Consider the following 27,557-nt stretch of genomic DNA (forward strand, 5'->3'; position numbering starts at 1 on the left):
GAAGATGGATAGCACGGCCTACCTGGAGATTTTGGCCAAGAACCTCCGCTCCTCCATCAAGGATCTTAAGATGGGTCGTAATTTCATCTTCCAACAAGACAACGACCCAAAGCACACAGCAAAGAAAACCAAGGCCTGGTTCAAGAGGGAAAAAGTCAAGGTGTTGGAGTGGCCTAGTCAGTCTCCTGACCTTAACCCAATTGAAAACTTGTGGAAGGAGCTCAAGAATAAAGTCCACATGAGACACCCAAAGAACCTAGATAACTTGGAGAAGATCTGCATGGAGGAGTGGGCCAAGATAACTCCACAGACCTGTGCCGGCCTGATCAGGTCTTATAAAAGACGATTATTAGCTGTAATTGCAAACAAGGGTTATTCCACAAAATATTAAACGTAGGGGTTGTATAATAATTGACCCACACTTTTATGTTTAAAATTTAATAAAATTCAACTGAGCAACATAACTTTTTGGTTTGTAAGATTTATGCTTCTGTTCATAAAACCTACTCTCGTTTGCAGTTTGAAGGCTCTAACTTATTTGCATCTTATCAAACCAGCTAAATCTGCAGGGGGTTGAATACTACTTGTAGGCACTGTATATTTGAATCCTAACAATTGCAATGTTCGGTTTACATGTAGTCATCTAACTACTAATACTACTTTTTTGAATATTATGTTACATGGCAACCTTACCACCAATAGAGTTGATTCATCTGTATATAGGAAAGACACTGCTGGAAATACCATTCTTTCAGCCTCCAGTTCACACCCTAGGCACGTTATGAATGCTATCACTAAGGGGGAATTTATTAGAGCTAGAAGGATTTGTTCTAGCTAAGAGGTTTTTGTTAAGGAAAGTAAAACTATTAAGAACAGGCTGAAAGATAGGGGATATAATAGGTACAGAGTGAATCAAGCAGTTGAAAAAGTGCATAATATCTCACGTGATAATTTTTTATATGGTACAGGGAAAACACCAAAATCGGCTTCTCCCCCTACCATTGTTTTTTCCCCTGCCTTCAGCAATCAGTTTCATTATTCAGAAATATTTACCAGTGGTAAATCAAGACAACCACCTTCGTACAATTCTAGATGGTGGTTGTCAGGTAGTAGCTAAAAGAGGCAGATCACTTGGTGATATGCTGTCGCCCAGTCTGATATGCAATGTTAAATCCCCCTCATCTTGGCTTTCAGCTACAGGTTTTTACAAATGTGCATTGAGCAGATGCAATGTATGTCAGTATGCGTATAACAAGAAACACACTTTCAGTTCCTCTGAGGGTGTGTCATATTCTATCAAAGCATTCATTAATTGTGAAACCAGTCATGTAATTTACTGCATACATTGCAAAATCTGCAATTTACAATATGTAGATTATACCACACGTAAACTCAAAAAAGGATAGCTGAGCATATTGGTAACATCAGCAGTGGTAACTCTGGTTATTCTGGGGCAGCTAAACATTTTAGCACATTGCATAGAGGAGACCATTCTTGTTTGTCTTTTTTTGGGATTGAAAAAGTTGATCATTCCATTCGGGGGGCAGCTGGCAGAAACAATTAGCTATAAGAGAAGCCTACTGGATATTGACCTTGGACACTAAATATCCCCAGGGCATGAATTTCAAAAATGACCTATTTTTTATTTATTAGTGATTGTGATTATTTTTTCCTTTTTTTTTTTGAAACTGCTTGTTTAATAGTGATGTTGAAACACTGATTGCTAGGCTGTGTAATGCCGTATGTCGATTTTTGTACCTTATTCCATTCTCTGTGTTACTGGCTGCCTGGCTGAGTATCTGATTTCATCCTGTGTGACACTGACTGCGGAATTGCGGCTTTCATTAGTTGCCATTATGTGAATTATTATTGCATTTATATTTGTCCATTTAGAATATTATTGTCATGTTGGGAATGCTTTATGAATTATTTATTATTCATTGCACTACATTTATTATCTTATGCTCGTCACCTGTATTGTTTGCAACTTACCCTGCAGCACTGATTTGAGCTTCACCTACTGTTTTTGCTCATTTATTGCAAGTTTGGTATAAAGTCTGGTCTGTTACATGTTACCTCAGTCGTGCCTTTGCAAGGTTGTTGTTCTGTGTGCTAACACTTGCTTGAGCCCTCAGGTCCCACTGCCTGTCAGTCCTGTCCGCCAGTCTGCCTGCCAGTTACCTGCCGTGCTCACCAGCCTGCTTACCTGGAAGCACCTGCCTGTTACCTGTAGTGCCTGCCAGCCTGTCTACCTGGAGCACCTGCCTGTTACCTGTCGTGCCTGCCCGCCAACCTACCTGGAGCATCTACCTGTTACCTGTCGTGCCCACCAGCTTGCCTACCCGGAACACACGTCTGGCTATCCGCCGAACCAGCCTGCTTATCTATCCGGACCACCCATCAGCCTTCCTGCCATGCTCACCCGCTGTACTGGTCAGTTCCTGCCATCTGACCCATGGGAGTCACCTGCTCTCACACAAGGTCGGTCCCAGAGTGGCACCTAGTCCCCCTGCTCGGTCCCTCCCTGGTTCACGGAGTTGACAGAGCAGCCATGCGACCTTGGTCATGCCGAGTAGGCACTTAGTCACGCCCCTCTGGTTCTTCCTTGCACCGAAGCACAGAGGTTCCACCACCCGGACCCGTAACAGCGGTTTCTCAAATCCTACCTGGAGCTGCGAGATCTACTTGTTAAAAATATGCCGCCTGTGTGCCCATTTTAGAAAGTCACCTACAGCTTCCGCCGCCCTAGCCGTGTTTCAGCAGCGTTTGCAGCTTCTGGCTCACAGACTGGTGTGTGATGTCCCCACACGTTGGATCTTTGCACTGCAGATGTTGGGAAGGATTTGTAAGCAGAAGAGGGCAGTTGTTGAGTACCAGCATCAACAAGGCCGTTGGTATTCAGTTCAGACTCCACACATAAGACCTCAGGTGTGGACATGAATGTCAGACATATGTACCATCCTCCAAAACTTTGAGGACTCCACCAAGATGGTGAGCGGCGATGACGCCATAATTAGCGTCACCATACCACTTCTCTGTCTTTTGAAATGTTCTCTGCTCACAATCAAAGAGGATGCATTGCAGGCAGAGCACTATGAGAAGGAGCAAGGAACCAAACAGGGTAATCACACAGCACAGCCTCATCTCATCCCAACGTGGATTGGGTGACAATGAGGAAGAGGAGGAGAAGGAGGAGCTAGTTTCATGTGTTATTGACGGTACTACCTGCACAACTGTTATACTGTCTGTTCAGTGTGGATGGCCTGAGGACAGAGAGGAGGAGGAGGAGAGCATGGTCAGTCATCCTCTTGGTGAGGACACGGAAGTCTTGCCTGTTAGCAGTCTGGCACGCATGGATGAGTTTATGTTACGCTGCCTTTCCCATGACCCTTGCGTTCTTAAAATTTTGAGTGACAGTCATTACTGGTTGGTGACACTTCTAGACCCATGCTACAAGTCGAACCTTAAATCTCTTATTCCTGAGGCGGATAGGTCTACAAAAATGGGGCAGTACCAGAAGGCCCTTGTTGCAGAACTATTAAAAAAAATCCCATCTGAAAACGCTGGTGGCAGAGGTCACAGTTCGTTGGACAACCAAGGAGTACAGGCGAGAGAGACGTAACTGTGGCGCCCCTGAGGGTTCGGTCGCCACAGAGGTACTGCATCTCAACTAGAGGTGTGGTATCTCACTCTCAGGTAAGGAAGGAGTACAGCTCAGGACCCTGCATTTAACACATACCCGCAGTGGGGGTAGGGCGAGATTGCTCCTAAGGGAGAGCACAGTCCCGAGTCCCTAGCTGGGGGGCAGGAACTATGTAGTGGGTGTGGGTGGAGGAAGTGGCTTAGGGGAGCACATGAGAGGAAGGTATAAAAAGGGAAGCCATCTTAGAAAGAGAGTTCAGTTCGGTCTGAGGAGAGAGAGAGAACAGTCTACAGTGAGAGGAGTGGAGCAGGGCTCTGCAGGAGCTTTGCTCAGGCAGAGGGCCTGAGGAGAGGCCCAGGACTGAAGAAAGAGGAGAGGGAGCAGGAAGGGCTCCAGGAAAGGAAGAAGGGACCCCAGGGGTACGGGCAGTGCTGGAGGCCACCCGTACACCCGAATCTATCAGGAGGTGGAGGGGTCAGGCCACACAAAGGGGACCGGTCCCTCAACTAGCAGAGAACTTTATGACTCAACTAGAAAAAGCAGGATGCAGTATTTCAAGTCCTGCAGCCAACAGTTCATACCAGTCTCACCAAGAAGGTAGCTATATAGGACCCAGGGGACGGAACAGAAGTCGCCCGACAAGGCCCGCAGGTACCGAATTGGGACACTAGGTATGAGGTGCAGGGAGATGGCCAGTGAGAGGACACAGAAGGGGGTCCTGCTAAGTACTCCGGATATATCTGAGGGTGGACTGAACCCTTCTCTGAGTAAGCGCAGAAAGACGAGGGAAGTTATTTTGGCGTCTGTAACTTGGACTGCAATAACCGTGAGTAAAGACCCTGAGGACTGCACTTCCTTGTCTCTGTGTTTCTTGCTGCGCCATCAGCCCCTGCACTACAATGCCCAGCACAACCTACTACATCTACACTGCCCTGGAGCTAAGCTCTACCTGTGGAGAGCCACACCATCCCTGCTGCAGTAACATCAGCTCCAGAGGACATGCTCCACAGCGGTGGCTCCCTTAGCCGCATACCACAGGTGGTGTCACGAACTTTATAAACTATAATCCCCTGTAAATATTCCCCTATTGAAGGACTGCCCTGGGTCACGGACCGGGTCACCGCCACTGTGACATCCCCCAGCATTTACCGGCCCGGCACCGGGTACCCCATGGCCCAGGGGGCGCTTCATCTTTGGAGTCACGAACAGGATATGAACCCATACTTTATCACCGGGTATTGTGCGCCTAAGGACTGTGTTTTTTACTGAATGTGGCGCCCGCCACAGAAGAACGGGCACCATTATGTGAGAGCCAAAAGACAACCAGAAACCACCTCCCATCGTGGGCCGGGTTCCAGAATGGCGCCAAAAGCGAGGCCCGCCCCAAGCAACAGTGACCATGCATGTGGATGTGTCTGTCAAGCTGGGGGGGCCGCCCCCAAAGTGTGCCCGACAGCAAGTTGCCATGGAACCGCCCCCAAAAGGGGAGAGGAGAAAAGAAACCTGGGAGACAGGATGTGGTCTCCAAGAGTCCAGACAGACCACACCCGGAGGGCAAGATGGAGAGACAGGAGCCAGCTCCCATCCGTGGTCAGCAACAGGCGGCAAGGCCTCTTACCTTGGAGGAGGCCATGGCAGAGCTAACCCTGGAGGATACTGAATTCCTCCAGGCAGAGATCCAGGAGCTGGGAAGAAGAATGGAGATGGCCCAGCAGGACGCCATCGCCGGTTGGAGAAAGGAGCTGCAGGAGAAGTTGATGATCCTGCAGCAGCCAGCACTGCACTCCACCAGCAGCGCTCCAGCCCTGGAGGAACCTGAACGGAGCCAGGAGGCAAAGGACAGCACAAGCGCGGCCGCGGGAGCAGGTAAGGAGAGACTCCCTGTCCCGGGCGCTGAGAGTGCTAGCCTGCTCCTGGGCTTCCCGGCGGAACCTTCGATCCCGGGCGCCTGCTTCACCGACCTGCCCCTTGGATCCCCGGCGGACCATCTGATCCCGGGCACCTGCTCCACCGACCTACTCCTGGACCTACTCCTGGGCTCCCCAGCAGACCTCCAACACTGGGCGCCTGCTCTGCCGATCCGCTGCCCGGTCCTCCGGCGGAATCTCCTGTCCTGGACACCTGCTCCGCAGACTGGCTCCCAGACCCCCTGGCGGAAACCCCATACCCGGGGGCTTGCTCCGCCGACCTGTTCCTGGGCCCCCTACCTGCCCCCGCGCCTGAGTGGATCTACGGAGACACTGGCTATGACTGGTCCGCCCGTTATGAGGACCAGCAAGGAGCCCCGCTCGCACCTGCGCCTGCACCCCCGGTTACCTGCCCAGGAGGAGAAGAGTTCCAGTGGGATAATCGGGGAGAGGACCTCATGGGGTTCCCATGGGAAACGCAGGCCCAGGCCCTCCTTAGGGAAGAGCACTGCAGGAGGGAGCTCCTGCAGCTGGAGCGGGAACGTCATGACCAACAGGTGCGGTGGGAAAAGATGGAGGCCCGGAACATGGCGGCCAAAAATCGGGCCCGCCAAGCCAGAGCTACCACCCCTAGTGCCCGTCTGGAGGAGATCGTTGTTAAGTTCAACCTAAACTCGGGGTGGGGCTTTGTGAGGGAACCGCATACCGACAGGGATGTGTTTGTAAACCGGCGGGATGTGGAACTCCACCTCCAACAGGGGTATCCCGGTCAAAATTTGTATCCAGCGCGGCTGGTATGCCCTGCAGGTATACCATGTGGTAAAGAAAGGAGACCTGCCCCCGCAGCCCCAGGAACCAAGAGTTCCCCCGGAGGGAGCACCTCTGTTAAACTGTTTGTGTTGCAGAAACTGTACATAAGTTACCTGGAAAGGTACAGGAAGTTTTGTTCATTTAGTTACCCGGTAAGGGTATAGAGACATTGGGGAACAGGATGGTGATCTCCCTAAAAACTTTCCACTGTACATAATTGTGACTCGCCCGCTGGGCCGTGGGGTACCCGGAGCCGGGCCGGTAGATGCTGGGGGTTGTAGTCACTGTGGCAGTGACCCCGTCCGTGACCCAGGGCGGTCAATCCAAGGGTAATTTGTATATATGGGTTTTATAATATCCGACTACGCCACCTGTGGAGTGCGGCTAATGAGGCCGCCGCTGCGGAAGAGTCCTCTGAAGCTGATGGTTTGGCAGCAAAGGTGGTATAACTCCCCACAGGAAGAGTGTAGCTTAAGGGCAGTGTGTGTGGATGATGGTGGTTATTGTGCAGGAAGTCAATAATAAACATGGAGTCAGTGTGATGCAGTCCCAAGGTCTTTACTGATGACACTTTAGACAGACCTGGACTGGAGTACTGGCTAGTGATAAGAGTCCGGTTGGCCTGGAAGCAAGCGTAGAGTCCTCCTTGCCAGGTGGAGTTGTAGGCCTACCATTCTTACTATTCTCTTTGGCTTCCCTGCTTGTAGCTGCGTTGTAGCCCACGTTCCTGAGTGTAACGTGCGGTGCTCACCAGTATGGCTGGTAGTGCGGGCCTTGTGGATGCTTCGCTCCTCCGTGGTGGTACTGGTCCCTCTGTGCTACTGAGCCTCCGGGCATCTGATGGGGACCAGGAGACCTGCAATCTCCTGCCCTACGGTATCTGCTGCTGGGCCTGAAGGGTTCCACAGCCTCGGACTCCGGTGTCCGGTTCTTTGTGTGCTCCAGCTAGGACGAGCTATCTCCAGCTCCAGTCCCTAGCTCCTCTCTCTTCAATGTCCTAAACTCAACTCTTTGCACTAAGCTAAACTAACCCCACCTCCAGATCCAGTTGCCAAGGGGAGGGTCCTCCCCTTGCTGGTCTAGAGCCAGGAAGTATTGCATGTATTGTGTACCTGGCTAAAAGAACTCCTGCTTGCTTCCAGGTATGGCATTACCCCTTTTGAGGGAGGCAATGCCACTGTGGCAACCAGACGCTTGGGGTGCCACAATTGCACTTCTTAAAGTGCCCCTTATTGGTTTTATATATATACAAAAATGACCTCAGAACAAAAACCCGTTTGGCGTGGCCGAAGACGTGGTCCAACACCTGGATCACCTATGCCCTGCAGCAAAGCCCAGGGCCTGCGTTGAGGGTTTTCGGACGGGTCCCTCATATTGAAGTTTGCTGGTTTTCACCTTAATAAAGAAAGTGGAAACCTGGTTGCAGATCATGCTGTAACCTGTTAAGGAACAGTTAATATGAAAAATGTTTTATATGTGGAAGATGTGTTTATACAAGAGAAAAGAGTTTTACAGAAAGAGTTCTATAATGTTTTATATATGTGAAGAAAGTCTTATAATGTTTTGATAAAAAAAAATAACCAGTAACGTTCCAGAAAAAGTGCCTCCCATAAAGGGAAGAAAATATGTTATGTTTACGATCTTCTAAGTGAATGCATTCTAAAATTTTGCATGTCTGAAATACTCTGTTTTTACTCTGTTCCAGCCCGCGGACGTGCTGTGTTTTACCAGGGGGGGTGTGTGGCACCCCTGATGGTTCGGTAATCACAGAGGTACTGCATCTCAACCAGAGGTGTGGTATCTCACTCTCAGGTAAGGAAGGAGTACAGCTCAGGACCCTAACACCTGCATCCAACACATACCCGCAGTAGGGGTAGGGCGAGATTGCTCCTAAGGGAGAGCACTGTTCCGAGTCCTTAGCTGGGGGGCAGGAACTATGTAGTGGGTGTGGGTGGAGGAAGTGGCTTAGGGGAGCACATGAGAGGAAGGTATAAAAAGGGAAGTCATCTTAGAAAGAGAGTTCAATTCAGTCTGAGGAGAGAGAGAGAACAGTCTACAGTGAGAGAAGTGGAGCATGGCTCTGCAGGAGCTCTGCTCAGGCAGAGGGCCTGAGGAGAGGCCCAGGACTGAAGAAAGAGGAGAGGGAGCTGGAAGGGCTTCAGGAATGGAAGAAGGGACACCAGGGGTACGGGCAGTGCTGGAGGCCACCCATACGCCCGAATCTACCAGGAGGTGGAGGGGTCAGGCCACACAAAGGGGACCAGTCCCTCAACTAGCAGAGAACTTTATGACTCAACTAGAAACCGGAGGCTGCAGTATTTCAAGTAGTGTTGAGCCACCCCCGTAGTGTTCGAGTTCGGTTCGGTTCGTCGAACTGTTCATCGTACTGTTCGTCGAACACCTTCTAACACCGTTAAAACCAATGGCAGGCAAACAAAAACACATAGAAACACATAGAAAACACCTTCAAAGGTGTCCAAAAGCTGACAAACTGCTCAGAAGACACAACTAACACATGGAAAAGTGACAAGTACATATAGTCATGCGAAAAGAAAAGCGGTGGAGGAGTAAAAGGAGGGGAGACACAGATATAGGCATGTCATGCCCTTCTAAAATCCAAAAAGTGAGAAGCCGACACGTTCAGTCCGCTCCTGCCCGTGCCACCTCCGTGTCGCCGGGTTTGTGCCAGAGCCGCGGTGAACCCTGACGGCCAGCCCCCCTCTCCCAATACTTGTGCCTGTCCGCTGGTGGGTCGAGCGAGCCCCCCTGTGGTGGAGGCAGCTCTAAGCTTTTTAATTTAAATTGTCTCTCTAATTTGAATGAATACACTTTAAATAAATTTACAAGGATCTATTGGAGGGCAAGTCTCATGCCAGCAGCCGCGTAATTCCAGCTCCAGTAGCGTCCACTAAAGCTGCTGCAGTTAAAAAGCTTTTATAAGGATCGAGCTCGGCTGTCCACCGCAAGGCATCCTACTGCCAGTCCCAGCCCCTATGCTTTGGGGTGCCTCCTGATGCTCTTCACTGAGTATCCCGTGGTCCCGAAGCATTTCCTTTGAAAAAAATAAGTGTCCAAACTACAGGTGGTGTAGCTTGCTTAACATCCGGGATAATCCGCTGACTAGCAGACACTGCTACTAGGCACAAAGTATTTCCTGGGCTAGATGCAGTTAAAAATTTGTAATTAGATACTCTCGTTGGATGCTGAGAAAGCATTCCATAGAGTCTCCTGGCACGCCATATATGATTCTCTTAAAAAGCTTGGGGTAGGGGTCTAGGGGACCCTTTTATAGCCAAAATCACGGCCCTGTATCACAATACGTCACCTAGGCTGAAGATAAATGGAACTGTAGCACCATGAGGGCTCGGTTGCTACAGAGGTATTGCACCTCACCCAGAGGTGTGATATCTCACTCTCAGGTAAGGATGGAGTGTGGATCAGGACCCGACACCTGCATGCATTACACCACATTGCCGTGGGTCAGGGCGACCAATATGCCTCTGAGATGGGCACGACAGTCCCTGTCCCTGGCTGGAGTGGGGGGAGGGAACACTGAGGAAGGGGAACCCTGTAGTGCAGGAGCAGGGAGGAAGCAGTTCCTGGGTGCATTGAGAAGGGAGTATAAAAGGTGGGCACCATCTTAGTTCAGTGCAGAGAAGTCTGAGCAGAAGTGGCAGGGAGCAGGGGCTCTGCATGAGCTCTGCTCCGGAGGCGTGCCTAGTAACAGAGGCCCAGGTCTGGAAGAGGGAGAAGGAAGGAAGAGGAGCGGAGAAGGCTCCAGGAACAAGGAATGAAGGGATCCCAGGGGTGCGGACGGGCGAGTCGCCACCGCACACCCGAATCCACCTGCGTGGAGGGGTCAAGCCAAAGGGGGAGACCGGTCCCCGAAACTAGTGGAGGCAGGAAACGACCCTCAGCTAGAAACCGGAGGCTGTGACATTTTATGTGGCGCAGCCCCTCGCTACACCCGCTAGGAAGGCACCACATAGAGTCAGGGAAACTGGCGCCAAGTTTACCAAGATGAGGCCCGAGGCAGCCGGACAGAAGGGTTGGTAAGAAAGGCCAGACAAAGGACACACAAAGGGGGTCCTGTGAAGCGCTCCAAAGTTGTCTGGGAGTTGTCTGAGCCCCTCACCTGGTGAGCACAGTACGACGTGGGCAGCTGTTACCTGCAGACGTGGTCTGGATAATAAGAACTGTGAGTAAAGGCCCTGGACTGCATCACTGACTCCGTGTCGTTACTGCTGCTGCCCTGCACCATCACCCCCATCCTCCGCATACACTGCCCTGAGGCTATACTCCTCCCGTGGGGAGTTATGCTACGCTCTGCTGCACCCACAACACCAGCCTCAGCGGTCTGCCCTGCAGCGGCGGTTAACTCTGACCGCAATCCACGGGTGGCGTAGTCGGACATTTAAACATCAAAACCACATAAATAGTTCCGCCACTGGTTTGACCGCCCTGAGCCACGGAACCGGGTCGCCGCCACGAAGACTACAACCACCAGCATCCACCAAAAAGGGTCCGGCTCCGGGTGTCCCAAGGCCCAGGGGGTGCATCAGAACATTTTCATCACCTTTCACAATCACCAATGGGACAAGGCAGGGATGTCCTCTGTCCCCTCTCTTATACATCCTAGTGACGGAGCACCTGCTCTCATCAATTCGCCATAACCCCAATATTAGGTGGATTGAGGTGGGAAGCACCGAGTACAAGTGCTCTCTATTTGCTGATGATGTCCTAGTGTTAGGATTTGAACCTGTGACCCATTGCTTGCTAGTCTGTTCCTTTGCTGTGGAGCTATTCGGAACTTGTTTAACTCCTGCCTGAAACCATATGAACTTCGTCTGGGATAGAGATCATCACTTGCCCTGCTGATTGTTCATGCCCTGATTGAGATTGATTGGACCTGCTATATATACCTGGCCCTGTGCAGCTTCCTGTTGCTGAGTATTGTGGTGCTCAGTCTAACTGAGTGAAGCATTATCTGAGCTCCTGACTTGGAAGGTGTTCTGCTGGCGCTTTCCTGCTTCTTGTGAAGACTCTGCTGTTCCTATCTCGAACTCCTATTGCCTAAACGAACCTGGTGCTCGTGTGTGATCCCGGCCGGCCGTTGCTCGGGCGGGCCCCTGCATCTGCTGACAAGGTGAACTACTACCGCCATATACTGCATCTTCTGACAAGGTGAACTACTACTGCCATATACTGCATCTTCTGACAAGGTGAACTACTACCGCCATATACTGCATCCCCAGAAGTCTTCCCACGGTCAGGTCACCTGTACACATCTGCTCCGGCCACTGACCTCCAGTCCAGTATCGCCAGTAGCGTGACAGAATACTCAGCCTCTCAAAAATGGAGGCCACTGGGGCAGAAACTATGGAGGCACGTGTCAGAAAACTGCAGGGTGCAATATCCAGTCTGTACGCCGAACAGATGAATGGAAAATCACGGGTAGACGCATTTTTTGTACAGAGCGATCATAATGTTCAGAATCACCAACAAGCTATCCAAGATCTGCAGAATGCGGTACAAGTGTTGACTGCTCGAATTTCACAGCTAGAAGGACAAGCTCCCGTCTCGGCGTTTGCCATGCCCCCCAAGCTACCACCTTTTCGTTTTGGCGGTGATCGAGACAAATTTCGTGGATTTTTGAATCAATGCTACCTGTTCTTTGATACACATGCTAATCAGTTCCCGACCGATAGGTCAAAGGTGTTATGCATCATTATGCTGTTAACCCACAAAGCGATCGCTTGGGCTAATCCTCTGATTGAGACTCGGGACGCACGTTTAGACAATTTGAATGAGTTTATTCGAGCGATGCAGCAGATGTTTGATGACCCAAATCGTGCAGCTACAGCTGAATCAACGTTGCTGGCATTACGACAAGGCAAACGTCCCGTCGCAGAGTATGCTATGGAGTATAGGAGGTGGGCCGTCGACACCGAATGGAATAATGCAGCAAAGGTAACTTTCTTTAAAAGAGGACTTTCTAGTGCAGTAAAAGACGAACTTGCCCGTGGAGAGACCCCTTCGGATCTGGATGATTTTATCAAGCATTGCATCCGGGTTGACACCCGTCTGTCTGAACGACGACAAGAGAAGTGGACCTCCATGAATCGTTCAACTAACTCGTATAACTCCTCCCTGCCATCGGTCACTAAAGAAGTGCCTAGCCGAAATTTCCGAGATTTAGAATTAGAGCCAATGCAAGTGGATGCGATCCAGAGATGAGCGAGTGCAGAACGAAGAGAACAGAGATTTAAAGAGAATCTATGTTTGTACTGCGAGGAAGCAGGACATTTTCTCATTAACTGTCCAAGTCGTCCCACAAACCGTTCAAGGAAAATGGTGGCGGCCATAATGGATCCTGATTCTTCCGACGAGGAGTCTTTCATCTCAGAGACTGATTATGCTAAAGATGAGATCCAGTCCATATCATCCATAGCTCCACATACCAGGAAGGAGAGCCGAGAATCCCATTATTTTGTAACTATCAAACTGAAGGTTAACTCCCAGTGGATCACCGCATCAGCCATGATTGACTCTGGGGCCAGTGGGACTTTCATGGATTCTGCATTTGCTCAAAAACATGGCATAGATGTGCAGAAAAGACGTTCACCTATTGTGATGGAGACAGTAGATGGATCTCCACTGAATTCAGGGCCAGTGGATCATGAGACAGGACTTTTGGAGATCTATATTGAGCCGCAGCATCGCGAGATGTTGACATTCCTAATTATTTCTTCTCCACATTTTCCCATCATTTTAGGTCTGCCGTGGTTGCAGAAGCAAAACCCTATCATCGATTGGGAGATGAAAAAGATTAGTTTCCCCGAAAACGAAGTTCAGGCGGAGGTTCCAAGTGAGTCCTCGTTAGAAGCAGCTCAGAATCCAGAACTGCCTCAGCTGCCAGCGGTGTATGAAGATTTCTTAGATGTCTGTGACAAGAGGGGAGCGGATACACTTCCCCCACATCGACCGTACGATTGCCCAATAGAGCTACTCCCGGGGGCGGCTATACCGTTTGGAACTATCTACCCTCTAGCGGGTCCTGAACTGAAGGCTCTCTAAGAATTTATTGATGAAAATCTAAGCAAAAAATTCATCCGTCCATCATCCTCGCCCGCTGGAGCCCCTATATTCTTCGTTAAAAAGAAGGATGGAGCACTACGGCCAGTAGTGGACGACAGGGAGCTTAATAAAGTCACGGTCAAAAATCGTTATCCCCTACCGTTGATCCCGGAACTCCTAGAAAAAGTACAAAGTGCGAAAATCTTCACTAAGTTAGATTTACGTGGGGCATATAATTTAGTACGTATAAAACCTGGGGATGAATGGAAGACGGCTTTTCGTACCCGATATGGACACTTTGAGAGTCTAGTGATGCCCTTCGGACTTTGCAATGCTCCAGCTACTTTCCAGCACCTGGCAAATGATATTTTCCGAGACCTGTTGGACCAGTTCATGGTCGTTTATCTAGATGACATCCTGATCTTTTCAAACTCTGTGGAGGAACATCAGACGCACGTAAGACGAGTGCTACAACTGTTAAGGGAGAATTCGTTATATATTAAATTAGAAAAATGTGAATTCCATCAAGAAGAGATCCAGTTCTTGGGATACATCATTTCACCTCAAGGATTACGGATGGATGCTAAGAAAACGCAAGCTATCACCGAGTGGCCTATCCCTAAAAATGTGAAAGAAGTTCAGCGTTTTGTGGGGTTCGCCAACTTTTACAGACGTTTTATCAAGAATTTTTCAGAAATCGTGGCACCCATCACGCAACTAACAAAAAAAGGAGCAAAATTTATCTGGACCCCCCAAGCGCAAGAAGCATTCTCTCGTTTAAAAATGAAATTCACGACGGCTCCCATACTACGCCATCCTGACCCTGAATTGGCTTTTATCGTCGAGGTGGATGCTTCAGACTGTGCGGTCGGTGCTATCCTCTCTCAGAGGACAGGGGAAAAGAAGTTGCTGCATCCCTGCGCATTTTTCTCACAACGTATGTCTTTAGCCAAAAAAAATTATGACGTGGGAAATAAAGAATTGCTCGCCATCATATCAGCATTCAAAGAGTGGAGACATCATCTCCAGGGGGCTGCACAACAAATTCTAGTGTTGTCCGATCATCGCAATCTAGAGTTTATCAGGTCTGCAAAATGCCTCTCTCCTCGGCAGACCCGTTGGATTCTGTTTTTGAATCAATTCAATTTTGTAATTTCATACCGACCAGGCTCCCGTAACAAGAAAGCAGACGCATTATCCCGAATGTTTTCAAGTGAGGCTAACCTCGTGACAACACCCAAAACCATTGTGGCAGATACTAAGATCTTGGGAGTAATACATGATGGAGATTTGCTGGAAGATTTGAAAGCAGCATACGAAACAGACTCGTTTCTATCACGTCCATCAGGGGACGTGCATCTGTTTTTTAAAAATCAAGTATGGACCGATGGTCGACGACTATATGTGCCAGAAGCAGTTCGGTTAAAAGTTCTACAACTAGTGCATGATTCTAAAGTTGCAGGGCACAAAGGGGTACAAAAAACGCAGGAATTTTTGTCACGTTTCTTTTGGTGGCCTAACTTTCAAGAAGACGTGAAGATGTACGTTAATTCCTGTGACATCTGTGCCAGATATAAGACTCCACGTGCATCTCCTATGGGACTATTGCAGCCTCTCGCCATCCCAACTCGACCATGGGGATCGATTTCAATGGACTTTATAGAAGACCTAACAGACTCCAAGGGAAAAACATCCATTCTGGTAGTAGTGGACCGACTTACGAAAGCAGCGCATTTTATCCCGTGTTCAGGTCTGCCTTCAGCAAAAGATACAGCTGATCTGATAATTTGCAATGTTTTCCGCCTCCACGGAGTGCCGGATGAAGTCGTCTCAGATCGAGGTGTGCAATTTACATCTAAATTTTGGCTCAGTCGATGCTCAGCGCTAGACATCAAGGTACGATTGTCAACCGCTTATCATCCCCAATCTAACGGTCAGACAGAACGTACAAATCAGACGCTGGAGCAGTATCTTCTTTGTTATATTTGCCATCTGCAAGACGACTGGGTAGATCTGTTGCCATTTGCGGAATTTTCATATAACAATTCACAGAATGCCTCTACGAAACAGACGCCATTTTTTGCAAATCTTGGATATCACCCAAACATCCTTCCCAAGAATCCTGTGGCACCATTAATACCAGCAGTCGCAGAAAGAATCTCTCTTCTCCCGCGAAATCTGAATCTTCTGAAAGACACATTAAGGGAAGCTCAGGAGAAATATAAAAAAGCTGCCGACAGGTATCGTAGACCCACTCCCACGTTTAGGATTGGAGATCGAGTGTGGTTATCCACTAAGAATTTGAAATTGAAGATTCCTTCTCCTAAATTAGGACAAAAGTTTGTGGGACCATACAAAATCAGTAAGATTGTGAGTCCATTGGCCGTACGTCTACAGCTACCAACATCAATGAGAATTCATCCCGTGTTTCACGTGTCTGTGTTGAAAGCCGCCACAGCCAATCCATTTCCAGAACGTTCCCCTCTGCCTCCCGATGCAATTGAAGTGGACGGACAGGAGCAGTTTGTGGTGGAAAAGATCTTGGATTCCCGAATACACAGAAATTGTTTACAATACTTAATCAAATGGCAGGGCTACGACACGGAAGAAAATTCATGGGAACCAGTAAGCAACATCAATGCTCCCCGTTTGATTAGACAATTTCATCAGCAGTATCCTGCAAAGCCTGGGCAAATTGCGTCCAGAGGCCGCCGTTAAGAGGGGAGTATTGTTAGGATTTGAACCTGTGACCCATTGCTTGCTAGTCTGTTCCTTTGCTGTGAAGCTATTCGGAACTTGTTTAACTCCTGCCTGAAACCATATGAACTTCGTCTGGGATAGAGATCATCACCTGCCCTGCTGATTGTTCCCGCCCTGATTGAGATTGATTGGACCTGCTATATATACCTGGCCCTGTGCAGCTTCCTGTTGCTGAGTATTGTGGTGCTCAGTCTAACTGAGTGAAGCATTATCTGAGCTCCTGACTTGGAAGGTGTTCTGCTGGCGCTTTCCTGCTTCTTGTAAAGACTCTGCTGTTCCTATCTCGAACTCCTATTGCCTAAACGAACCTGGTGCTCGTGTGTGATCCCGGCCGGCCCTTGCTCGGGCGGGCCCCTGCATCTGCTGACAAGGTGAACTACTACCGCCATATACTGCATCTTCTGACAAGGTGAACTACTACTGCCATATACTGCATCTTCTGACAAGGTGAACTACTACCGCCATATACTGCATCCCCAGAAGTCTTCCCACGGTCAGGTCACCTGTACACATCTGCTCTGGCCACTGACCTCCAGTCCAGTATCGCCAGTAGCGTGACACCTAGTATATATCACTCAATCACATATATCCATCCATGCTGTTATGGCTGAAATAGATCACTTTGTTACATGGTCAAATTTTAAAATCAATGCAGCGAAGTCTGAGGCCCTCGATGTCTCCCTCCCCAAATCCATATAGGATTCCATCCAGTCCAACTTTCCCTTTGCCTGGCCCTCACAGGGTATCAAATACTTAGGAATTCCTATTCATAGAGACCTCTCCCATCTATGTTATCTTAATTTTGGGCCCTTTATTGAACAACTCCATACAGACCACGGTTGGCAAGTTAGAACTGTAAGATTCACTACGTGAACCACTGGTGTTTTGTGGAAAAGCACATGTACACTGTGTTCCAAATTATTATGCAAAAAGTGTTTAGGAGTGATAAGGGAAGAATTTGTTTGTTTGTCAGTTAAACTCATTGATGGTGATGTGTGTCAGGGCTCTTTATATCACTGTAAGCAATTGCAGACACCTGTGCTCATTAGTTTGGCAGGTGTGTCCAATGAAAGGCAAGACTACTTAAGAAGGCTGTCTCACATTATTAAGCAGCCTACATTTTCTGCCAAAATGGGAAAGAAAAAGGATGTGTCGGCTGCTGAGAAGCAACAAATTGTGGAGTGTTTAGGTCAAGGCATGACTACAATCAACATTGTGCGATGATCAGGATGAAGTGTCTTGGCAATCAAGAAGTATGTAGCTGATTCACAGTACACACGTGTGCGTGCTGATAAGGGCAAATTGAGGACTCTTTCCTACAGGCAATTACGTCAGGTTAAAAGAGCAGCGGCAAAAAAACCTTGTCATAGCAGCAGACAAGTTTTTGAAGCTGCTGGTGCCTCCAACATCCCCCGAACAACAAGATGCAGGGTCCTTCAGAGGTTTGCAGCTGTGCATACGCCATCCTGTCGACCTCCTCTATCCACTTCACACAAGCAGAAACGGCTCCAGTGGGCCAAACATTACATGAAGACTGATTTCAAAACTGTTTTGTTCACGGATGAGTGCCGTGCAGCGCTCGATGGTCCAGATGGATGGAGTGGAGGATGGCTGGTTGATGGACACCCCACGCAAACACGGCTACAGCGCCAACAAGGAGGAGGTGGAGTAATGTTTTGGGCTGGAATCATGGGGAGAGAGATTGTCGGCCCCTTTAGGATCCCTGAAGGCGCTAAAGATGAACTCCATAATGTATGTGGATTTTCTCAAACAGCACTTCCTGCCATGGTTCAAGAAGAAGAACCGTGTATTTCACAGCAAGATCATTTTTTTGCATGATAATGCACCATCTCATGCTGCACATAAAACATCTGCATCTCTGGCTGATATGGGCATAAAAGGGGACAAACTTATGGTGTGACCCCCATGCTCCCCTGACCTCTACCCCATTCAGAACCTCTGGAGCATCATCAAAAGGAGTGTCTATGATGGCGGGAGGCAGTTCACATCTAAGCAACAGCTCTGGGAGGGTATTCTGTCCTCATGCAAAACAATTGAAGCAGAAACCATCCAAAACCTGACAAATTCAATGGACGAGAGAGTTCAGAAGCTCCTTTCGAACAAGCGTTCCTATGTGCAAATGTAACATCACCTAGAATAAAGTTTTGAGTTGAAAACTGTTTGATTTCAGTTTCTAATAACCTGCTAATGCTTATAATTTCAAAAATGACCATTTTTTTGGTCTTTATTAAAATGAAAAGGTTGATCGAAAAGTTTGGGGGATCTAAGAGTGTGGCAACCCAGTAGTCATGATTACTTCGAATTCTGACAATATGAGGGTCATGTTGCAGGTAGTGCAGCAAGAAGGCACTTATGTGTCTTGCGCATCTCGGAGCCCCAAAATTATTTTCCGGGCTAGATGCAGCTAAAAATTATTATTAATTTTAAATCTGGTGGAGCTTAGTATAGATGGCCTAATAGGATCAGTGCTGCACACTGCTACAAAGCCCAAATTATTTTCCAGTCAAGATACAGATAAACATGATTAGTAATTTTAAATCTGGTGGAGCTTATTATAGATGGCCTAATAGAATCAGTGCTGCACACTGCTACAAAGCCCAAATTATTTTCCAGCCAAGATACAGATAAACATGATTAGTAATTTGAAAGCTTAAAACGGTTGGTAGGGTGATTTTAACCAATCATCAAGCTTTTACTCTCCCCAGGATGACACAGGGGTAGAAAAGTCGTTTCGGATCCATGATTTGTTCATCTTTATGAACGTGAGTCTGTCTACATTATCAGTGGAGAGCCGCGTGCGCTTATCTGTCAGCACACCACCAGCAGCGCTGAACACACGTTCAGACAGAACGCTGGCTGCGGGGCATGACAAGATCTCCAAGGCGGAAGTGGCTAGCTCCGGCCATTTATCCATATTGGAAGCCCAAAAAGAGCAAGGGTCCAGTGACACAGTCATGGCTTCAATGTTTACTTGGAGATACTCCTGTACCATCGTCTCTAGGCGTTGACTATGTGTCAGACTTCTTGTCTCCTGTGGCCTTGCAAAGGATGGGCTAAAAAAGTGGTGAAATGATTCTGCAAAATTTATGTTACCAGCAGATACTGTGGTTCTGTTACGGTTTGAGTGCTGAACACTCGACGGTCCCACGGTTGGCAAGTTGGAACTGTGAGATTCACTACGTGCACCACTGGTGTTTTGTGGAAAAGCACATGTAAGATTCTGCAACAGTCTCTGCTACTCCTGCATGCATGCATCCCTTTCTATGGCAGGAATAATTTCTGCAAATTTACTTTTGTACCGGGGATCTAACAGTGTGGCAACCCAGTAGTCAGGATTATTTCTAATTCTCACAATTCGAGGGTCATGTTGCAGGTAGTGCAGCAAGAAGGCACTCATGTGTGTTGCGCATCCAGGAGCACTAAGTCCCTGTTGTGTTGGTGGCGAGGTAACAATCATGCTTCCTTCCTCTGTCCTCTCCCCCCAACCTCGCACAACAGAAATGTGATCAAGGTCTCCCTCATCTGATGAGTCTTCCATCAGTTCGTCCTCCACTTCTTCCTGGGCTCCTGCACCTTCCTCACTAGTTTGGCTGCTACCATGCGCCCTGGTAAAACCATCTCCCCCACCCTCACATGCCTGCCGCCTTGGTGCTGCCGACCGTCTGTACCTTGCAGATGTTAGCACTTCCGCATACAACTCCTCCTCCTCTACTTCCTCCACCTCCTCTTGTGCCACCACCTGACTCCGAATTCTGTTTAACATGTACTCCAGCATGTAAATCACCGGAATAGTCATGCTGATAATGGCATCGTCTGCACTAAACATCTTCGTCGCCATTTCAAAACTGTGCAGAAGGGTGCATAGGTCCCTGATCTGAGACCACTCCTCCAGCGTGATTTACCCCACCTCTGGATTTCGTTGGCCCAGGCTATACGTCAGAACGTATTGCACCAGGGCTTGTCGGTGCTGCCACAGTCGCTGCAACATGTGCAGAGTTGAATTCCACCGGGTAGGCACATCGCATTTTAGCCAGTGAAGTGGCAGGCCCAACGACTTCTGTAGAGATGTAAGTCGCTGAGCTGCGGGATGCGAACGGCGGAAGTGAGCACACAGCGACCATGCCCTCTGCAGAAGGCCATCTAGTCTGGGATAGTGGGCTAAAAATTGCTGGACAACCAGGTTCAACACGTGAGCCATACAAGGCACGTGTGTGACATTGCCCCGGCGAAGGGCCGCACCCAGGTTTGCAGCATTGTCGCACACGGCCTTCCCTGGTTTCAGGTCCAGTGGAGACAACCATTCATGAAATTGGTTCTCCAGAGCTGACCACAACTCCTCAGCTGTGTGACTCACATTTCCCAGACATTTCAAAGTAAAAACCGCCTGATGACGTTGAGCCCTACTGCCAGCATAGTAAGGAGGTGTGCAGGATCCCTTCTGCGCAGTTAGAAAGCTTGTGGCATGACCAGACAGGCTTTGGGTGCAGGTGGAAGACCGAGAGGAGGTTGAGGAGGCAGAAGCAGTGGAGGAACTTTGACATAAAGAGGATTGACGCACAACTCGTGGGGACGGCAAGACTTGGACAGCAGCCCCTTGTCCTGCTGTCACCATAGTTACCCAGTGCCCAGTCAGCGACATGTAACGCCCCTGTCCATGCCTACTCGTCCAAGTGTCTGTAGTGAAATGCACCCTGTCACACACAGAGTTTCTCAAAGAAGGGGTGATGTTGTGTGCGACATGCTGGTGGAGCGCAGGCACACCTTTCTTTGAGAAGTAGTGCCGACTGGGCATCTGGTACTGGGGCACTGCGACGGACATAAGGTCTCGAAAATCCTCTGTGTCCACCAGGCGGAAAGGCAGCATTTCTGTAGCCAAGAGCTTGCAGATGGTGAAATTCAACCTCTTAGCTTTCTCATGGCTAGGAGGAAATGGTCTTTTACTTGTCCACATCTGAGGGACCGAGGGCTGGCTATTGTGCTTAGACGGGGTTGATAAGGGTGTCCCCGGCAAACTGCCGGTCTGTGAGGAAGAAGCAGGCGGACATGTTAGGTTGCTTTGATCCAAAGGTGGTGCTATCGATGTCGGACAGCGCTCAACACCAGCTGGTGTTACCAGCTCCAAAGAAAATGATGACCTGCCAATCACGCTGGCTGTTGCGGGTAAAGAGGTGGCAGGTCTGCGCCCCAAAACAGGTGTGACTGCTGTCCCCCCAGTCACAGAGGATGAAGAGGCCGCGGATGCACAAGATATGGCAGACGGTGGTTGGCCCGGCCGGCTAGACCGCATTGTAGCACACTGAGCTTCCCACAGCACTTATGCTTCATGTCCATGTGCCGGTTCATGCATGAAGTACTCAAACTATGTATTTTTTGGCCTCTACTTAGCTTTTGCTGACAAATGTTACAGATAACACGAGTTGGGTCATCTTTATCGATCTGAAAAAATGCCCAGGCTATGCAAGGCTTAGCACCCATGCGACCTGAAGAGCCACCACGACTTGTGGTGAGAGGCAGAGTTGTGTTTGAGGATGCAGTTGTTGACGTGCTTCCAGTACTACGTCTCTGTCCAGGAAGGCGCAACCTGACCTCGTCGTCACTAGCATCTTCCTCCACCTCCTCTGCTGACCTCATCTCTTGGCTGACTGTGGGTTGACAGTAAGTGGGATCTCCAACCTCATCATCATCACCCTGTGCGTTATCACACCCGTCGTCCTCAGAGCCAACCTGTTCCTGCCCTGACAAAAAACTAAAGTTGTCGCTCCAATCAGGTATTTGAGTCTCATCATCGTCTTCCTCATTGTCTCCACCAACAGGAGTTACAGTTTGGGAATGAGGGTCTACATTATGGTCAGAACCTTCTGCGTCTGGTCCTGGATCCGAGTCATAAAGATTCTGGGCATCAGTGCAGATCATTTCCTCGTCTGGATTCACAGAAGCGCTGGAGTCGACCTCTGATTCCCAGGCTATAGTATGAGTAAACAGCTCTGCAGACTCAACCATCTGTTCTACCTCATACTCAGACGGGCAGCTGGAGATTTGGGAGCTGTGAGGAAGCAAGTGCGATTGGGGTGACACCTTTGAGGACTGGAGTATTTGTGATGTTGAAGTTGATGTGGAGGAGAGCCCACTTAAAGGAGCACTTGATATCCGTTGAAGCACCTGCTGTTTTTGTGCCTCATCTGGAATTTGTAGCGATTGGCGTGGCCGTAAGAAAGGGATCTTATCACATTGTCCGCTAAAAGAAGTAGACATTTTAGTTTGGCTGGAAGATGGTCTTTCTTCTGCAGATGTTACTGTTGCTTTAACACCTACCCCACGGACACAACCTTTTTTCCCCTTCCCAACACGCCTATTCCCCTTTCCACCAGCAGCAGGCCTTTTTCCACTCATTTTGGTGGTTAACTAATTCACAACTCTGGAGTTGTTTGCACAAAAAAACAATGGATGGGAACCGAGCAGAGCTGAGTGGCTAAACTGTGGTATTAGGCCAAAACTATTGGCTGGGTTAGATGCAGAAAAAAATTATATTCAATTTGCAACCTGATGGAGGTCAGTATAGATGGACTAATAGAACAAGTCCCACACACAGCTAGAAGGCCAAATATTTTTTCAGAGCTAGATGCAGATATAAATTATTTTTAATTTGCAACCTGATGGAGGTCAGTATAGATGGACTAATAGAGAAAGTCCCACACACTGCTAGAAGGCCAAATATTTTTTCAGAGCTAGATGGAGAAAAAAATTATATTCAGTTTGCAACCTGATGGAGGTCAGTATAGATGGACTAATAGAACAAGTCCCACACACAGCTAGAAGTCCAAATATTTTTTCAGAGGTAGATGCAGATAAAAATTATTTTGAATTTGCAGCCTGATGGAGGTCAGTATAGATGGACTAATAGAGAAAGTCCCACACACTGCTAGAAGGCCAAATATTTTTTCAGAGCTAGATGCAGACAAAAAATTATTTTTAATTTGCAACCTGATGGAGGTCAGTATAGATGGACTAATAGAGAAAGTCCCACACACTGCTAGAAGGCCAAATATTTTTTCAGAGCTAGATGCAGACAAAAAATTATATTCAGTTTGCAACCTGATGGAGGTCAGTATAGATGGACTAATAGAATGATGCTATGCCCAAAAGATTTTACTTCACTAGGTGCAGTAAAAAAATTGGTATTCTATACACAGGTGGTATATCTTGCAACACAGATAGGCTACTCCACTGACTAACACACTCTGCAATAGGCCAAAAAGGATTAGCTTTGCTAGATTCAGCCAAATGCTGTGAAAAAAACTTGCACAGCACTGGCACAGACCTGCCTGGCAAAAACTGATAGGAACTGATGTAACCTAGTCCTGAAAAGGACTGCAATTACAATTAGTCTTTACTCCCACAATCTATCTATTTAAGAGCACATACATGCCTGATAAAAGTCGTAGGAAATGCTGTAACCTAGTCCTTAAAAGGACTGCAATCACAACTATTCCCTACTCCCAAGCTATCTGTAGATTTGTGCGAAAATTGGCTTGAAATTAACAAGGTATAGCGCACACAGCAACAGCGGTGCCGTCTAACATGCAGCTGCAGCAGTGAGAAAATGGTGGCGACGGGGAAAATGGCTTGGTCTTATAGGGCAAGGACATGTGACATACACTGCCAATGACACATGCCCCTGCTTGTGTGAAAAAAAGCACTTCGCTCCGTGTGTGCGCTGCTGATAGGCTGACAGATTGCACCTCCCCACTGTAAATGCGGGAAAGAGAAAAAAAAATGGAGATCTTCATTATTCCTGCAGAGATCCATCCACTGCCCCTCCCCCCACCCCGCTGTACACTCAAACTGCGTATTAACATTAATTTTCATCATTACTGAGAAAAAATCCAGTTATGATTTTGGTGCACGAACAGTTATCGAACATAACCTCGAACAGCCGAATTTTTCTCAAATCGTTCGTGTTCGCCGAACGGCTCGAACACCGCCCAAAACAGCTCGAATTTGAGATTGGCGAACAGTTCGAGTCGAACAACGCTCATCTCTAATTTCAAGTCCTGCAGCCAACAGTCCATACCAGTCTCACCAAGAAGGTAGCTATATAGGACCCAGGGGACGGAACAGACGTCGCCCGACAATGCCCGCAGGTACCGGATTGGGACACTAGGTATGAGGTGCAGGAAACGGCCAGAGAGAGAACACAGAAGGGGGTCCTGCTAAGTACTCCGGAGATATCTGAGGGTGGACTGAACCCCTCCCTGAGTAAGCGCAGCACGATGAGGGAAGTTACTTTGGCGTCTATATCTTGGACTGCAATAACCGTGAGTAAAGACCCTGAGGACTGCACTTCCTTGTCTCTGTGTTTCTTGCTGCGCCATCAGCCCCTGCACTACAACATCCAGCACAACCTACCACATCTACACTGCCCTGGAGCTAAGCTCTACTTGTGGAGAGCCACACCATCCCTGCTGCTGTAACATCAGCTCCAGAGGACCTGCTCCGCAGCGGCGGCTCCCTTAGCCGCATACCACAGGTGGCGTCACGAACTTTATAAACTATAATCCCCTGTAAATATTCCCCTATTGAAGGACCGCCCTGGGCCACCGCCACTGTGACATCCTCCAGCATTTACCGGCCCAGCACCAGGTACCCCACGGCCCAGGGGGCGCATCATAACTCTGACTCTGACCTCTGACCTCCACGTCTCTTCCAAGGGGCATTGGAGTGCCTCCAAATTTTTGGTAACCCTTGCATTCACTGCATAGGCAAACACAATGGGAGACCTCCTTCCTAATAATGGGAACATTGTTTTCAGGAGGCCCTCCTCTAAGTCTCTTCAAAGGGGTTTTGGGGTGCATCCAAATTTTCAAAGTGATATTGGGGTGCGTCCAAATTTTGAGCAGCCCTGCCACTCACTGCATACGCAATAACAGTATAGGAGACCCACTCTTTAGTAATGGGAACAATGAAACATAGCCGGCTGATGGCTCTCTAAGAATAGTGAGGGCCGACTGCTGGCCCTTTAAGAATAGTAAAGGCTGCCTGATGGCCTTATAAAAATAGTCTTTGTGACTTTCAGAGCCCCTCCTTCATAAATAAAACACGATGTATCGGATGATATCTCACACACCACGTGACCAGATAAGGTTGTAAAATGATAAAATGACATTTCCTGGTGAATGCATTTGTCACGGTTGAAAGAAATTCAAAAGTGCAAAAAAACATCAAAAACGGTACATGTGAACCTAGCCCAAGGTGTGTAGGAGCATTTTTGTTTTTGGTTATTTATTTTGCTTTATATACAAGTCATTACCCTGGAAAGGATGTTCCTTAACATATTTCCCAGGAAAATCCATTTTGGTTTCGTTAGGCTCAGTGCCCACGATGCAGAAATGCTCCGGATTTTTCCTGAGCGTTTCTGCATCTCCCTGGCAGAAAAAACACATGCGGATTTTACATGTGTTTTTCCTGCCAGGGACAAGCGTAATTGAAACGTTTTGATCATGCGATTTCGCATGCGGGTTGTCAAGCGCTTTCCAAGCGATTTTAGCATCACTTGGAAAGTGCTTGACAACTTTGTCACACTATATAAATCCATGCAACCGGCATAGATTTTATATAGTGTTACCAAGTTAGTTAAAGTCTCCTTATCCGATGCGTCCAGTCTTCCCGGTGTCTCGCAGTTGTGTAAAAGGAACTACCATGACGTCATTTAGTCATGTGACTGCCGACGTCAGCGGTCGTGTGACCCGTCACATGACTAAATGACGTCATGGCAGGCCGTTTTAGACCATCGCGAGCTGCCGGGAAGCCAGAACGCATCGCTATGGAGACCGGGGGCCATCAGAAGGTAAGTATAATGTATATTTTTTATTTTAATTCTTGTTTTTTAACAGGTACTATGGTACCCGGGTCTGGAGGAGAGTCTCCTCTTCTCCAAACCCAGGTACCTTCCGCACATTGAATCGCTTAATATCCGCATGTGCACATGTAGTCATGCAGATATTAAGCGATTCGGAGGGAGCCGTCTGAAAAATGCTCAAGTTTGCCATAGACTTACAGTATATTGGGCTCGTTGCTCGGGTCAAGTACCCGAGTATTCCAATGTCCTCGACCCGAGCATCGAGCACCCGAGCATTTTAGTGCTCGCCCATCACTAGTCCTGACAAAACTTTGTGGTTACTAACCACCATATATATCTATATATATATATCTATATAGATAATATAACTGGCCAAGCCTCCCTCTGTCTGAAGCCTCTATAGAGTGCGCATGCGTGATGCGCAGTCTAGCTCTGGACAGAAGAACACATGGAGCTGTTACAGGTAAGAGGAGTGCATGGCGCCGTAGATCGCGGTATGCGTAGACACTGAATGCATACCGCGATCTCCGGCGCCATACTTACCTGACCGGGAGGAGCGATGCTGCGGCGCCTCTCGTCTGGCCAGAGACCAGGGGCAGAGTGAAGGAGTCGGAATCGGCGCATGCGCATAGCGCTATCCGGCGCCATTTTACTGAAGACACATTTGCAGTGTGTCTTCAGTAAAATGGCGCCAGACAGCGCGGTGCTTCGGCGCCGGATTCCTCCCCCGGCCTCCGGCAGAACAGGACACAGCAGTGCTGGAGCACAGGGAAGAAAGGTGAGTATAAGTATAAGTATTTTTTTTGTATGTGTGCAGTGTGAAAGGAACGAGGGTTGCCATATATACCAGGATTGGGGGGGTGAGAGGGCCACACATACCAGGATTGGGGGATGAGGGGGCCACACATAACAGGATTGAGGGATCAGGGGGCCACACATACCAGGATTGGAGGATGAGGGGTACCATACATACCAGGATTGAAGGCTGAAGGTGCCACACGTACCAGGATTGGGCGGATGAGGGGGCCATACATACCAGGATTGGGATGAGGTGGCCCTACATACCAGGATTGGGGATGAGAAAGCCATGCATACCAGGATGAGGGATTGGGTGCCATACATACCAGGATTGGGATGAGGAGTGCCATGTATATCAAATTTGGGATGAGGGGTGCCATGTATACCAGGATGAGAGATGAGGTGCCATGCATACCAGGATTGGGATGAGGGGTGCAATGTATACCAGATTTGAAATGAGGGGTGCCATGCATAGCAGGGTTGGGGATAGGGGGTGCCATGCATACCAGGATTGGGGATGGTGGGGTGCCATGCATAACAGGATTGGGGGAAGAGAGGTGCCATGCATACCAGGATTGGAGGAAGAGGGATGCCATGCATAAAAGGATTGGAGGAAGAGGGGTGCCATGCATACCAGGATTGGAGGAAGAGGGGTGCCATGCATACCAGGATTGGAGGAAGAGGG

The 27,557-nt window shown here is 48.5% G+C and overlaps 1 protein-coding gene across 3 annotated transcripts in view; it reads right to left on the minus strand.

The window, feature by feature from the left end:
* LOC141156680 (complement factor H-related protein 1-like) overlaps window positions 1–27,557 on the minus strand; it is a 494,422-nt gene that overhangs the window by 461,984 nt on the left and 4,881 nt on the right. The window lies entirely within an intron of this gene.

This window comes from Phyllobates terribilis, unplaced genomic scaffold, assembly GCF_046119375.1.
Source record: "Phyllobates terribilis strain yellow unplaced genomic scaffold, ASM4611937v1 Scaffold_8__6_contigs__length_399053987, whole genome shotgun sequence".
Lineage (NCBI taxonomy): Eukaryota > Metazoa > Chordata > Amphibia > Anura > Dendrobatidae > Phyllobates > Phyllobates terribilis.